This window comes from Mya arenaria, chromosome 5, assembly GCF_026914265.1.
Source record: "Mya arenaria isolate MELC-2E11 chromosome 5, ASM2691426v1".
Taxonomy (NCBI): Eukaryota; Metazoa; Mollusca; class Bivalvia; order Myida; family Myidae; genus Mya; species Mya arenaria.
Window position 1 is genome coordinate 39,735,482 of NC_069126.1, and position 13,393 is coordinate 39,748,874.

General features: G+C 38.2%; 1 long non-coding RNA gene across 1 annotated transcript; it reads left to right on the top strand.

The window, feature by feature from the left end:
- The first annotated feature begins 310 nt into the window (after positions 1 to 310).
- Positions 311 to 2,556, top strand: LOC128233451 (uncharacterized). Its single transcript, XR_008260692.1, has 3 exons — positions 311 to 435; positions 1,073 to 1,143; positions 1,799 to 2,556. It is a non-coding gene; the product is annotated as an uncharacterized LOC128233451 (long non-coding RNA).
- The last annotated feature ends 10,837 nt before the right edge of the window (positions 2,557 to 13,393 follow it).

Sequence of the window (13,393 nt, forward strand, 5' to 3'; positions counted from 1 at the left end):
AAGCCTCTTGGGGTTGAAAGGTCCTGCTCCCCTGCAGAACAGTATGTATGAAATAAACTATTATCTTAGGTAAAACATTTCATATGGATTTCCATCAATTAATTACATCTTCATTAAAAATCAAGAAAATGGTACATTTTCTGTGTAAAGGTACTGACAACCGAAATAACATTTTCAAGCGTAAAAGTGAGTATAGCTTTGAAAAAATGAATAAGTTCTTAGTCGTTTGTAACCACAACTTAATCGATTAAAAATGGCGTCTGAGGAGATGAAACCAATCGGAACTCCTCGGCTAGTATCAAGATATGGCCTCGGATATAATACGGGTCGTAAGAAAATAGTCCATCATGGCCGACCAAGAAGATGTTCAAACAACCAAGAGATATGTTAGTCCAAAGACAGAATGAGGAGCGAACTTTTACCACTTATTTGTGTGTAAGTGTTATTTTTATACTTATTGTATTTTAATAAAATATAAAAAATAGTTTTAAAAGAGCCCTAATGAGAAACTAATTGGAAATGTCATTAATTCTTAGTGGGTGGGGTAAAGTCTTCTTTCATTTGACAGATTCTAATATAGTAAATAACAATTTTGAAGCTCCAGTGATCAGTGGCAAAAATTAAGAAAAAAATACTCTATTTGATTTTTTTTTAATAACAAATAAGCCTGAATATGACTTTACTTAGATCGATAATAGGTTAGACTTTCTTTCTCAGTGTATTTATCTCATACATTTCATATCATTAACTTTAATTTTTTATAATTAAAATTTACATTCTTTTAACCAAGGATGTATGGTTTATATGTCCGGAGTGTTGGTATCGAACAACTTAATGTAATGGCACAATTGAATGCCTCGTTCACTAATATAGTTCTCTAAATAAATTACATCTTCATTCTATTGGTTTAACAAAATGAGTTTGAACGCATAAACCAGCACACATTTCTTTCAAGACTAAATTCTATGATATCCACCAGTGGTGGTGATGCAGAAACATTGAAAAATGCTGACATTTTTACTGTGCCAATGAAATGCAGACATTTAAATTTTAATTATATTGTCATTTTCAGAGAAGAGTATGGTACCAGGGGTGCAGCTGACTCTGATTCCCGGCTTCTTCTAATGAAAAAAGGCAGATGAGGTAATGGTTGTGCTATTTTCGAAATTCGGACAATAATTTAACAGTCAAGTATCCTATTGGTTTAAGCCCAAAAGTACCTGCATGTTTGTACAATTAACCAACAAGGATTGACAGTATTAAAATATCAACATTGTAGATGAATTTAAACATGATAACAATTTCATTTCATGCTTTTTAATTTACCAGTAGTCCAGAAGCTGCTCTCTCACAGATTGACAGTTCTTCTTGGTCATTCTTCAAAAGCCCAAAGGAGTAATTAAATTAAATTTACACATATAATTAATTATATGGCTTAAAGCAATATAGCAAACAAATATTTTCCAAACAACTGAAATCTGTTCTATTATGTGTGACCTTTTATGACTAGTTGGAGGATTTTTTACCAAATTTTCAAACTTGTATATGAAAGACTGTGATCTGATATTATGTCAGCAGTCTTATATCACTGGTTTCCATACATATGCACAATAATTGCCAATTGGCTCGTTTAAAGATAAAAAAGGTGTCAGAACAGTAAAACTGTGAGGATGCAGCTTTAAATTGGTGTTGCACTTAATGTTTTGTGAATACTTTTCTGTTGTTGTACAGGCTTTTAAAATAATTGATCTGAAAATATAATTCCTATTATTGTTGTATTTTCTGTTTCCTATTTCAGGCACTGGAATCCAAATGTAATCCGAATGTAATCAAAAATGCCATTGTATGAGGATTGACCTGCAATGCATGGAAATCATCTAACCCAACTGCAACGCCTACCTTGGAAAAATGAGTGCAAGATGGAAACAAAGCGTTCAGTGGAACATCTTGTCATAAAAGTCATCTGTTGGTCCGTGATTATTAAATAAATCCGAACATATATTTTAAAAGGGTAAAATGGTAAAGGATTTATCTAGGCTTAAAGTGGTTTTCCTATATTATGGAGGGAAGATAACTACAAAAACAGAAACAGATGGCATCAACAGACCGAAATAAAGGAGAACTATTTTGTTCAGTTCAATTTTTAAGACTTCAGAAAATCTGTTAATAGGGCACATCCTTGCAAATGCCATATTGTAAACTGGGCTCTTTAAAATGTGAAAAGGCGAAAGTGGTCTAGAGGATAAGCCTCAAATTCAAGGTTGTGAGTTCAAGACCTCCAAGATACTTTCTCTTGACCTCAGGAAAAGGATGTCCATACTTGTTTCTACTTAGGCAACAGACTTAAGAGTGATTTTGTAAGCTTCCAGCTTGCATAGCAATTTGATAAGGCATAAAATAAGATACAAGCTGACTTGCAAACAGTTTTTCCATTTGTGTTGATTTATTTTTCAGTCTGTTGGAATGTTTATTAGAAGTGATGCGCATTGCTTACTGCAACCAATATTTATTTTCTTTATTAAGTTAAATTTAACGAACACATAACATGACTTGTGATTTTACAAATGCATGTTTATTTCGTTGATTGTATGAGTTTATTTTCTCAAATGATGTAATAAAAGTTATTCTGAATGACTGTCCTTTTTTGTTTGAAGAAAATGTGTTGAGGTTTTGGCATAGCATAGTGTCATCATCATCATCATCATCATCATCATCATCATCATCATTATTGTTGTGTACAAATAAAACATTCAAAACAATGTATTAAAAACCAAACTGTCAAGCCAAGTACTCAAAGAGGCACAAGGATATTGCTAAAGAGACCGGTAATACATTTAGACAAATAAAATGCAAAGAAAGATCTATAATTCTGACACATGGTAATGCTTTAAATAGTCCTCTCATTGTGTGTTTATGGTTAAAGTGGAGACATACAGTATTTTTTGTAAAGAAGACTTAAATTTGTATGGCAACTTAAAGCCATATATGGGGATTAAACGCCAGAAGTATTGTGAAGTCTCCCAAAAGACTCAATGCACTTAAAAGGGCTTGGCACAGAAATGAAAGTAAAAATGGGAGCAAAACCTAATTTATCATTAATTTTACATTGGATTGCATACTGATGGCTCTGTTATTACTTGACTAATATTAAAAATAAAATTAAGAGACATGTTGATCCAAACTGTAATTATTCTTGTTTGCATTTTATGGAGTTGGACATAAAAGAGTCATTTGGTGAAGAGTGATCTAAAGGCTAATTATTCAAAATAGATTAAGTATTATTGAAAAAAGTCTGGTATACATTGCTGAAAAGCTTAGTAACCTGGCTAAATATTTGTTTAAGGCTTTTATTTACAAAAAAATAAATCGGTTGAGTATCTTATCAGTTACTCTTTTGGTGTTGTTGTTTTTAATAAAAAATGACAATTTACTCAAAGATATTGAGACTAATAATTATAGATTAAGACAAATATAATGTGTAAAGAAACTTCTAATGAGTGGGTTTTATCCACAGCCTAGGAGGTAAAGTGACGCATGATCTGCCTTGAACAAATACAATTTTAAGACAAGTTCTGTCAACTTAGTGCACCCCCCCCCACCCCAGGTCCGGGGGAATACTGGGGTTAACCCGGGGAAATGGGCCAGGTTTTTACCTATCAGGTGGCCCTGCAGTGCTGGGTGAATGCGGTGGTTTTATCTTGGCTTAAAATATAGAGGGGAATGGACCTTACCTAGAGTCCCTGGGGTGTGGGGGCATTTGGCAGGGATTTTGCCATTGGATCGTCCGCGCAGGGTTGGGATTTTAGCCGGGGCTGGCTGTACTTAAAGTCAAAGTCCCCACTATTCCCCACACCTGGGGGGCCATGGTTACAATTGTCTGGTGCATATCCACATGAACGTTGTACTGGTACTCTAACAATTGAGCTTACTGCGTGGATAGTCACCGCCCCACCCCAACCCCACAGAACTGTTTACACACAAAAAATCTGCAGCCCAAACCCAATAATGCTGAAGTAAAGGCATGCATAGATTTCAGCTGGTAAAGCTGTCTGGGTGCCAAGCTCACACCCATCCTACCACAACCCACAAAATTCTGCACAATGCAATCAATGATTTTACAGAATAGTAATGTTGTTTTAATGGCAAGGCATGGTGTGAAAAATAACACGGCAAAGTATGACTTAAAACTCACATTTCATAGGGTATTCCTATAACTGTTGAGAAAATGTTGACATTAGTCCATGCATGCATTTAATCCGATGTAATGATTCATGCATGCCATGAACCGTATGATCATTTCAATGACTGTCAAGTACATTTTCTGTGTGCTCACGATTTTTCCAGAGGAAACAGAGTGCTTCATGTATAAGGAAAGATCTAAATATTCATAAAACGAACATTCTTTGAGGTAATAATAAAAAAAAAATCTCTTAAACAAGCACATTTAATTTAACACAATCCATTTCCTTGTTGTTACAATGGGCCTTCTTTACGCGGATTGAAAACGATGTTAATCGCCGGCAGCCGCATCGCACTTTCGTATATCCTTACTACTATTTACGAGGTCTATCTCGAAGCTTGCCGGAGATGGCCGAGTTGTTACGATTGGAGATGAAACTAGTGTAAAGATATTTAAAAAATGGAATTTGTGTCACTGGTTGAGTAAGAATACTTCAGGTAATTTTTGATATGATTTATTGCATTCAAATTCATTAAAAGATGCTTAAATCTTATCGCTAAGATATCAGCACAGAAGTATTAGCTTGGAATTGGATGGATACAATGTCAGGACACAGGTAAACAATAAAACAAAACTTCAAATATATTCCTAAATAAATAAATAGGTGTTCTTTTAAGAGATTTAGGAAAGTTGAAATATTTTCCCATTAAAATTTATTGCCAGAACCTCCAATTGGATTAAGCCCATTGCCAATGTTACCAATTGGAAGATTCCAATGGGACAATGTTCCAATTGGAGTTTTCCAATTTCCTGACTTTTCCCATATTGAATTGTGGGAAATATCCAATTGGAAAAAATGGTCGACGGGATTTTTTTTTACAAAAAATGATAAAAAGTACTATAAACGCACTTTTTCTAGATAACATTATAACCATTAATGATAATGATTGTTATTAATCACTAATTCCTTTTTTGAAAATGTGGGAGAATTTTCCAACAAAAAATGTTGGGCTGATTTTCCAATTGGAAAAACCATTTTTCCAATGGGAAGGCCATTTTCCAATGGGACTCCCATTGGAAAAGTTGACTTTAAATGCCAAAAAAACATATTTCTAAATTAAATTTCAGGAAACAAAAAATATCTCTTATTAGTATTACCTAACACATTTTAAAAATACAAAAATAAAAAACATTGTGTGAAAAATAAAAAAAAATAAGTTTGCAAAAATTCCGGATTTGCAAACTTAATCCGGATGCTGTTTAAACAAGAGTTGGAAAAGTTTAAGCAGGCATGTAGTGAAAAGCAATAAATTGAGTTCTAGAAATGTTGTAAATTCCAGTTACATTAAATATTACGTGCCATTTTACGGTCAGATTTTTGAAAAATTCCTGTTCCAAAATTCCGGTTAATTTAAATATTACGTCCACTTTTATGGTAAGATTCCGTCCGTTTAGCACACGTAAATTCTATCTTAATTTTACGTACGGAAATTTTTACGCACAGAATTTTATAAAAAATTCCTGTTCCGAAATTCCGGTTAATTTAAATATTACATACACTTTTACAGTCATATTCCGTCCGTTTAGCACACGTAAATTTTATCTTAATTTTACGTACGGAAATTTTTACGCACAGAATTTTATAAAAATTCCTGTTCCGAAATTCCGGTTAATTTAAATATTACGTCCACTTTTACGGTCAGTTTCCGTCTGTTTAGCACACGTAAATTGTTCTTTATTTTTCTCAATTCTGGGCGTAATTTCCATGATTCCGTACGTAGAAATTTAAGTTTTACGTATGTTTTACGGTTGGAAAATTTCGTACAGGGCCCTGAAAGGTTCCTGTTCATCTGGAGTAGACGGCATATGCATAGAGATGCTTAAAAGCACTATTGACTACACTTTGCCGTATTTAAACAAACTGTTTAATGCTGTTCTTTCTACTGGAAACGTGCCTGCAACGTGGTGTGAGAGCATTATAACCCCCGTGTTCAAAAAGGGCTCTAACAACGATCCGAACAATTATAGAGCTATTTCAGTTGGTAATAGCCTAAGCAAAGTTTTCATGAAAATTTTAAGCAATAGAATAACCTGGGCTGAAAATAACAGTATACTGGACGAAGCGCAATCCGGATTTCGCACTGGATATTCCACCATAGATAGTATTTTCAGTCTACAGTCCATTATTCAAAAATACCTCAGCAAACGGAAGGGACGTGTCTATGTCTTCTATGTCGAGTTTTTGAAGGCCTTTGACAACTGTGTTCATGAAAAGCTGTGGCAAAGTCTCGAGCGTAAAGGCATTAACCAAGACAGTAAATTGTTAACAGTGTTTAAAAATATTTATTCCCACTTAAAGTCATGTGTAAAAGTACAAACTGATATCACAACCGGACTAACTAGCTTCTTTGACTGCAAAGTAGGCACAAAGCAAGGCTGCGTGAGTTCTACAATTGTATTTAATCTCTACATTAACGATTTGATTGCATGTTTTAAGCGTTATTCACGAAATGGAATATACGTCACCGAAGTTACGGGCGAGTTATATGGACTGTTATTCGCCGACGATGTATCTACTTTCGCCGACACCGTTAACAATCTACAGAGCAATATTGACACTATCGGGAAGTTCTGTGACGAAACGGGAATGAAAATAAACCTTGACAAATCCAAAATCATGGTCTTCAGAGGTGGTGGGGGCCTTAGACGCTACGAAAAATGGTTTTACAAAGGGAGAGAAATCGAAGTCGTACCCTGTTATAAGTATCTTGGCTCGTACTTCACACCTACATTATCGTAGACAAAGACTAAAGAGTTACTGTCGATACAGGCTACAAAGGCATTAAATACGCTTTACAAGTATCAAAAGCAATTCGGCTAATTCAACCTAAATGATGCATTCAAGTTGTTTGATGCGATGGTGAAGCCAATATTGACTTATTCGTCTGAGATATGGGGGTACGAGTACAGCCACCAGATCGAAAAAGTCCAAATAACATTTTGTAAGCGAGTGTCATGTCTCAACCAAAACGTCGCTAACTTTTTTGCACTAAGTGAGTGTGGCCGACATCTGCTCTCAGTCACATACATGTCACGTTGTATACGGTACTGGATTAAACTCACAAAGATGCCACGTGACCGCAACCCTCGTCAGTGCTACGAGATGTTACTGCGCCTGGACGAAAGCGGACGCACCACGTGGGCGACACGCGTTAAACGTCTGCTGTTCCAACATGGCTTCGGATACGCCTGGATTGCCCAGGAAATAGGACAAGTAGACATGTTCATAAAACTGTTCACGGACAGGTTGACGGACACTTATAATCAGAAGACTATGGCGGATATCAATAGTTCCCCAAAAGCTTTGTGTTATAGACTATTCAAATCAGCACTGACGCCAGAGACATACATTTCTGCATCAATACCGTTTCAATACAAAAGGATATTAGCCAATTTTAGATGCTCAAGTCATGCTCTAACTATTGAAATAGGGAGACATCAAAATATTGAAAGAGATTTCCGATTCTGTTCATATTGTCTCAATCGGAATGTGTATGTTGTAGAAAATGAAATACATTTCCTTATTGATTGCCCTTTGTATGATGAATTAAGAGCAACATATTTATTGAATATAGAAAATATTGTTAGCAGTGAACGCCGTTTTGTTAAATTGATGGCTAACGACAGTATCACTTCTATTTTTGCACTATCTAAGTTCTTAAAATCATCATTTGAATTACGAGAGGTCTACATAAATAGTATTAATTAGAAATATGTGTAGAAGGTGGTGGTATACTCAACTCTTCTCAGGGTTCTACTGTTTATTACCAGTATGTATAAATAACCAGTATGTAGAAAGAACCAGTATGTAGAAAGAACCTATAAATATAATATATACGAACATATAATATAATACAATAAGCAAATGTTTAAAATACATTATACAAGGTACAATACAATGGCCATGTGTTTGAACAAAATAGAAGCAAATACAAAACGGGTTTAATTATTATTTAGATATTAATTAATACAAACGAACGACTAATAGTAATCTATGTAATTATATATAATAACTCACCAGGCTGTGAAACGATACAATCGTTTAAATAAGATTCAGACAGTTATGTTGAAACTGAATGTATAAAAACTATATACGGACAACTTTGCAGTTGTGCGTTTAGGTTGGGAATGATTAGAGAAACCTAGAAAATTAGTAAGGGCGGTGGGATAAAAATAGGAGAGCCAATGAAACTGTTAGTTAAATATAAATATACCCGTTTGACCACTTTCATACATAACCTCATACACTCATTTACATAAACATGAGAATCACATGGACAAACAAGTGACAATAACAAACAGGACAGTTGGGGTGGAGTTATAGTTGAAATTGGCCTATTCTACACACTCCCCCTCTTAGTTGAAAATGTCTCCGACATTCCTAAATGAAAAATTTTATTAAGAGGAGTGTTAACATAAAGATAAAAGTTGATGAACCTGGTGTTACCTGAAAATTTATAAAAAGGGCTTCACACTGAAAAAATAATCTATCAATGTTAAACATAATATTTCTAAAAGATGAACATCTAATATGACATGAAAGGGAAATCACGTCAAGTGAAAAATATATGAAAACGATAATGAGAAAATCATTCCTCACTGAAAAAGATGTATAGGTGAAAATTATTTTGCAACAATAAACACATACAAAACATAATAAATGATACTGATCCCATCGTAGGGTTGTCAGGCCTACGATCAGCACCACTGCCCAGTATCTGCCAAGAAATACATATATATGTGAAAACCATATGTAACTTAGCACAAAGCAAGAAAGATAAAAACAGTATAAAAACGAAATAAACACAATTGCAGCAATGAAATATCAATGGCTACAGCACTGCAACAAAATAAAAAAAACATACCACTGTGTTCAGAATTAGAATAGTAGAAAACACTAAATATATATAACTACGTCTTCCGCTATCTGTGAAGATACCCACTCTCCGTACCGCTCTGGAGGACGCCTGGTACGGCTCGGCCTGGGAGTAGGCACCGGCGGGGTCACTGAAATAGAAGAGGGGACCAGAGAGGGGGCATTGGGACTATTTAGTGAGTTTATGGGGGATTGAATGGAGCGACGTGATGGAAAAGAAGCAGAAGATGGGGTATTGCCATAACTGACGCTTGTGGGTGGTTCAGGAGCGGGTTGATGGCCTCTTCGTTGTGGAATGATGTAGACGGAAGTCTCAGATGAGCTGGAATCTTCGTCATACTCAGATGATGGGGACGGTGGAGGACGGGATGTTCTAGTCCGCTTCTTGGGGACAGGAGTGACGGTGACGTCTTCCGGTTCCGGAATGGAGATAAACGGCAACAACATGTTTCGATGTAGGGTACGTATGGGACCTTTTCCGGTTTCCAACTGGACCTTGAAGATCGGCTGATCTGGAAAGGGGATCGCAATTATGGAGTATGGATCCTTCTCCCATTTGTCTGCCAACTTCTGGCGACCTTGCAAATTGACTTTCCGGACAAGAACTACATCACCGACAGAAAGTTTATTCTCCCGAACTCGCTTGTCATACTGGACCTTGTTCTGATTGGCACGTTTCTTCGCCGCTTCACCAGCAACACGGTAGGCGTATTGGAGACGCTCTTGGAGGCGAGAAACATATGACGTATGGGACTTGGCACCTTCATTGCCAGGAGAAGTACCTAGAAAAGCATCGACAGAAAGACGGGGATGCCACCCAAACATGAGAAATTGAGGGGAATAGCCCGTAGAACTGGATTTGGTGGCGTTGTATGCCTGAACCAAAGCGGGAACAAACTCCTTCCAATTACCCTTATGATCATCACTCAGTGACCCTAGCATCCGCATGAGCGTGCGGTTAAAGCGTTCCGCAGATGGATTACCCATGGGATGAAAGGGAGTAGTACGGGTCTTCCGGACACCTGCGATGCGACACAGCTCTTTGATGACCCGGCTCTCGAAATTGCGACCTTGATCTGAATGTAGCTGTTCGGGAAAAGAGTAATGGACAATGAATTGCTCGTAAAGAGCCCGCGCAGTGGTGACAGCTTTCTGGTTTTTGCAGGGAATAGCTTTGGCATACCGAGTAAAGTGATCGGTAATGACCAGAACATCTTCATATCCACCTTTCGACCTATCCAGCTTTAGAAAGTCAATACAGACAAGCTGCATCGGTCTCGAGGTTTCAATGGGAACAAGGTTAGCCCTCGGAACAACTGGGGTCTTACGACAAACACATGCACGACAGGAAGAAATACGACAGTCGAAATCAGACTCCATGCCAGGCCAGTAGAAACGCTGACGAGCGAGCCAAAGAGATTTCTCCTTGCCAGGATGACCAACGTCATCGTGAACACCACGAAAAGCTAAAGTTCTGTGAAAAGAAGGAATGACAAGCTGCTGGACTTCATCACCATCCAAAGAGGCGGTTCTAAATAAGACACCATTATCTAGTGAAAGACGCGACATGTCACGAAGTAGGGATTTGACATCTTTCGACGTCTCCTCCCCCCTCGGACGAGAACCGGAACGTAGGATGGAAATGATCTTGGAAATGTCAGGATCGTTGGACTGTTCTGCCTTCCAATCTACAGGATTGATTGCTGGAACAGGAGGAACAACATCTTCACTGGCCAGGTGAGGAGCCGTTACACCAGACAAACATTCAACCGGAGAAACTGAAACAGAAACGCCAAGACAAACAGCTTTGATCTCTTCTGAGAACAGATGGGGCTTACGACTTAGTCCGTCACAATCTGAATTAAGTTTGCCTGACTTATATACAATATCAAAATCATATGCAGACAAAGCTGCAACCCAACGATGACCTGTAGCGTCTAACTTTGCAGATGACAATATGTAGGTCAAGGGGTTGTTGTCAGTCGTGACTTCAAATTTGTTTCCGTACAAATAGTCGTGAAACTTGTCGGTCACTGCCCACTTGAGCGCGAGGAATTCTAATTTGTGGGCGGGATAATTACGCTCACTACGACGAAGACCTCGGCTCGCGTAGGCAATGACCCTCTCGGTGCGATCTTCTTGCTCTTGGAGTAGCACTGCTCCTAAACCAGACCCACTTGCGTCAGTATGGACTTTAAAGGGTTTAGAGAAATCAGCAAAAGCAAGAACAGGAGGAGAAGAGAGTTTCTCCTTAAGAAGATCAAAAGAAGACTGCTGGGCGTCACCCCAGACCCATACAACAGGTTTTTTACGTTTTAATTTGGATTTAGATTTTGAGTGTGTATGACCATGACCTTCAAGAAGTGAGTTTAAGGGTTGGGCTATTTTTGAATAGTCTTTGATAAAACGGCGGTAAAAACCAGCTGTTCCTAAAAAGGTACGAAGTTGTGAGATATTCTCTGGAACAGGCCAATCAGTAATGGCAGAAGTCTTCTCGGGATCAGTAGCAATGCCTTGTTGGGAAATGATGTGACCTAGATAGGAGACAGAGGATTTGAAAAGCTCACACTTAGACCCTTTTAGCTTCAGACCATGAAAAGAAAGCCGTTGAAAAACATTCTCCAACCTGGTCAAATGCTCCTCGAAAGTCTCGGAAAAAATCAAAATGTCGTCTACAAAAACTAGACATTCCCGGAGAAGTAAATCGCCCATAGTTCTCACCATCACACGCTGAAAACTAGCACCCGAGTTAACTAAACCGAAAGCCATGCGATTGCACTCGTAAAAGCCGAGGTTTCCAACGGAGAAAGCCGTAAAATGCTTCGAATCCTCTTCCATCTGCACTTGCCAGTATCCGGACCGAAGATCAAGTTTAGAAAAGAACTTAGAACCGACAAGTAGATCCACCGTATCATCAAATCTAGGAAGCATATATGCGTCTTTCCTAGTACGGGAGTTAAGCATGCGGAAGTCAATGCAGAATCGAAGGGAACCATCTTTCTTACGGACAAGCACAACATTGGAAGAAAAGGGACTTTGGCTTTCACGAATAGCACCACAATCCAACATATCTCTGAGATGTTGCCGGACCTCTTCATACATCCCTGGAGGGATCTTTCGGTAAGGCTGCTTAAATGGCGTGTCGTCTGAAAGGACAATCTTATGACGGGTGATGTTGGTGCAGCCAATGTCTATAGGACCAGTTGAAAAAATGTTTTTCCAGTTCCCAAGAACCTGGCGAACACGAAGGAGCTGATCTGAGGACAAGTTCTCCGTGTCAATCTTCACACCAAAATCATCAACAGAACTGTCAGAAGGTTTAGATGAAGGAGAAGGAAAGGAAGATGAGAGATTATCTAAGACATTCACTTCATTGACAACACAAATATCAGACTTGGGCCGAATGAAAATGGGCCTAGCAGTCATGTTACACACACAAACTGGGATCTTGGCATACTTGCCTTGCTGAGGAATAGAAACCACCTGAGGGCGAACGAGATATGATGAAATTGCACCAGAATTCTCTGTCACAACCTTCTGGACCTTGTCTAAGCCTCTAGCAATACCATTGATGGTCACAGTCTCATATGGAGCTATCTCGATGCTGTGTTCATTTGTAGACTTTACAGGAATGGGATTGCAGACAAGTGTGTTAAAAACAAATTGCCAAACTTCTGGCACAGTGTTTGCGGAGGCGGCCGCCACCGACTTACAACACCGAATGATGTTTGTTCCTAAAATAATAGGACAATGTTGATTGCTCTGTGTATCAGGAACAACAAGAACAGGAACTGGTAGTTCAATGTTGAATTCTGGAATAACAACAGATACTTCAATGTAACCAAGTATATCAAGTGAATGACCACTGGCAACAGAGACATTCAAATCAACACCAAAGTCTTTTAAATTAAGCAGTGATGGCTTATCAGGTAAAGACTGGTAAAAAGAATTGGAAACTGTTGAGACCATGGATCCAGTATCCAGCAATCCTGTTGTATGAACTTTGTGAAAGATCACAGAACAAATGTTGGAATCTCCAACAACTCTATCAAATAAAGAGCTATGGTGGCCTTTCGGGGGCACCACCTCTGGTTGGCCAGTTGCAGAGGCAGTTAGTAGTTTGGGTGGTTCGCACTCTGGTTAACACCCTGTTGTTGTTGTCTCCCATTTCCATGTCCACGCCATTGTCGTCTGTTGCCACGAGCCGGCTGGTTCTGTGACGAAGTATTGGACTGAAAGGGCGGGGATTGAAATGAGGGTGGGGGCATACTGAAAAG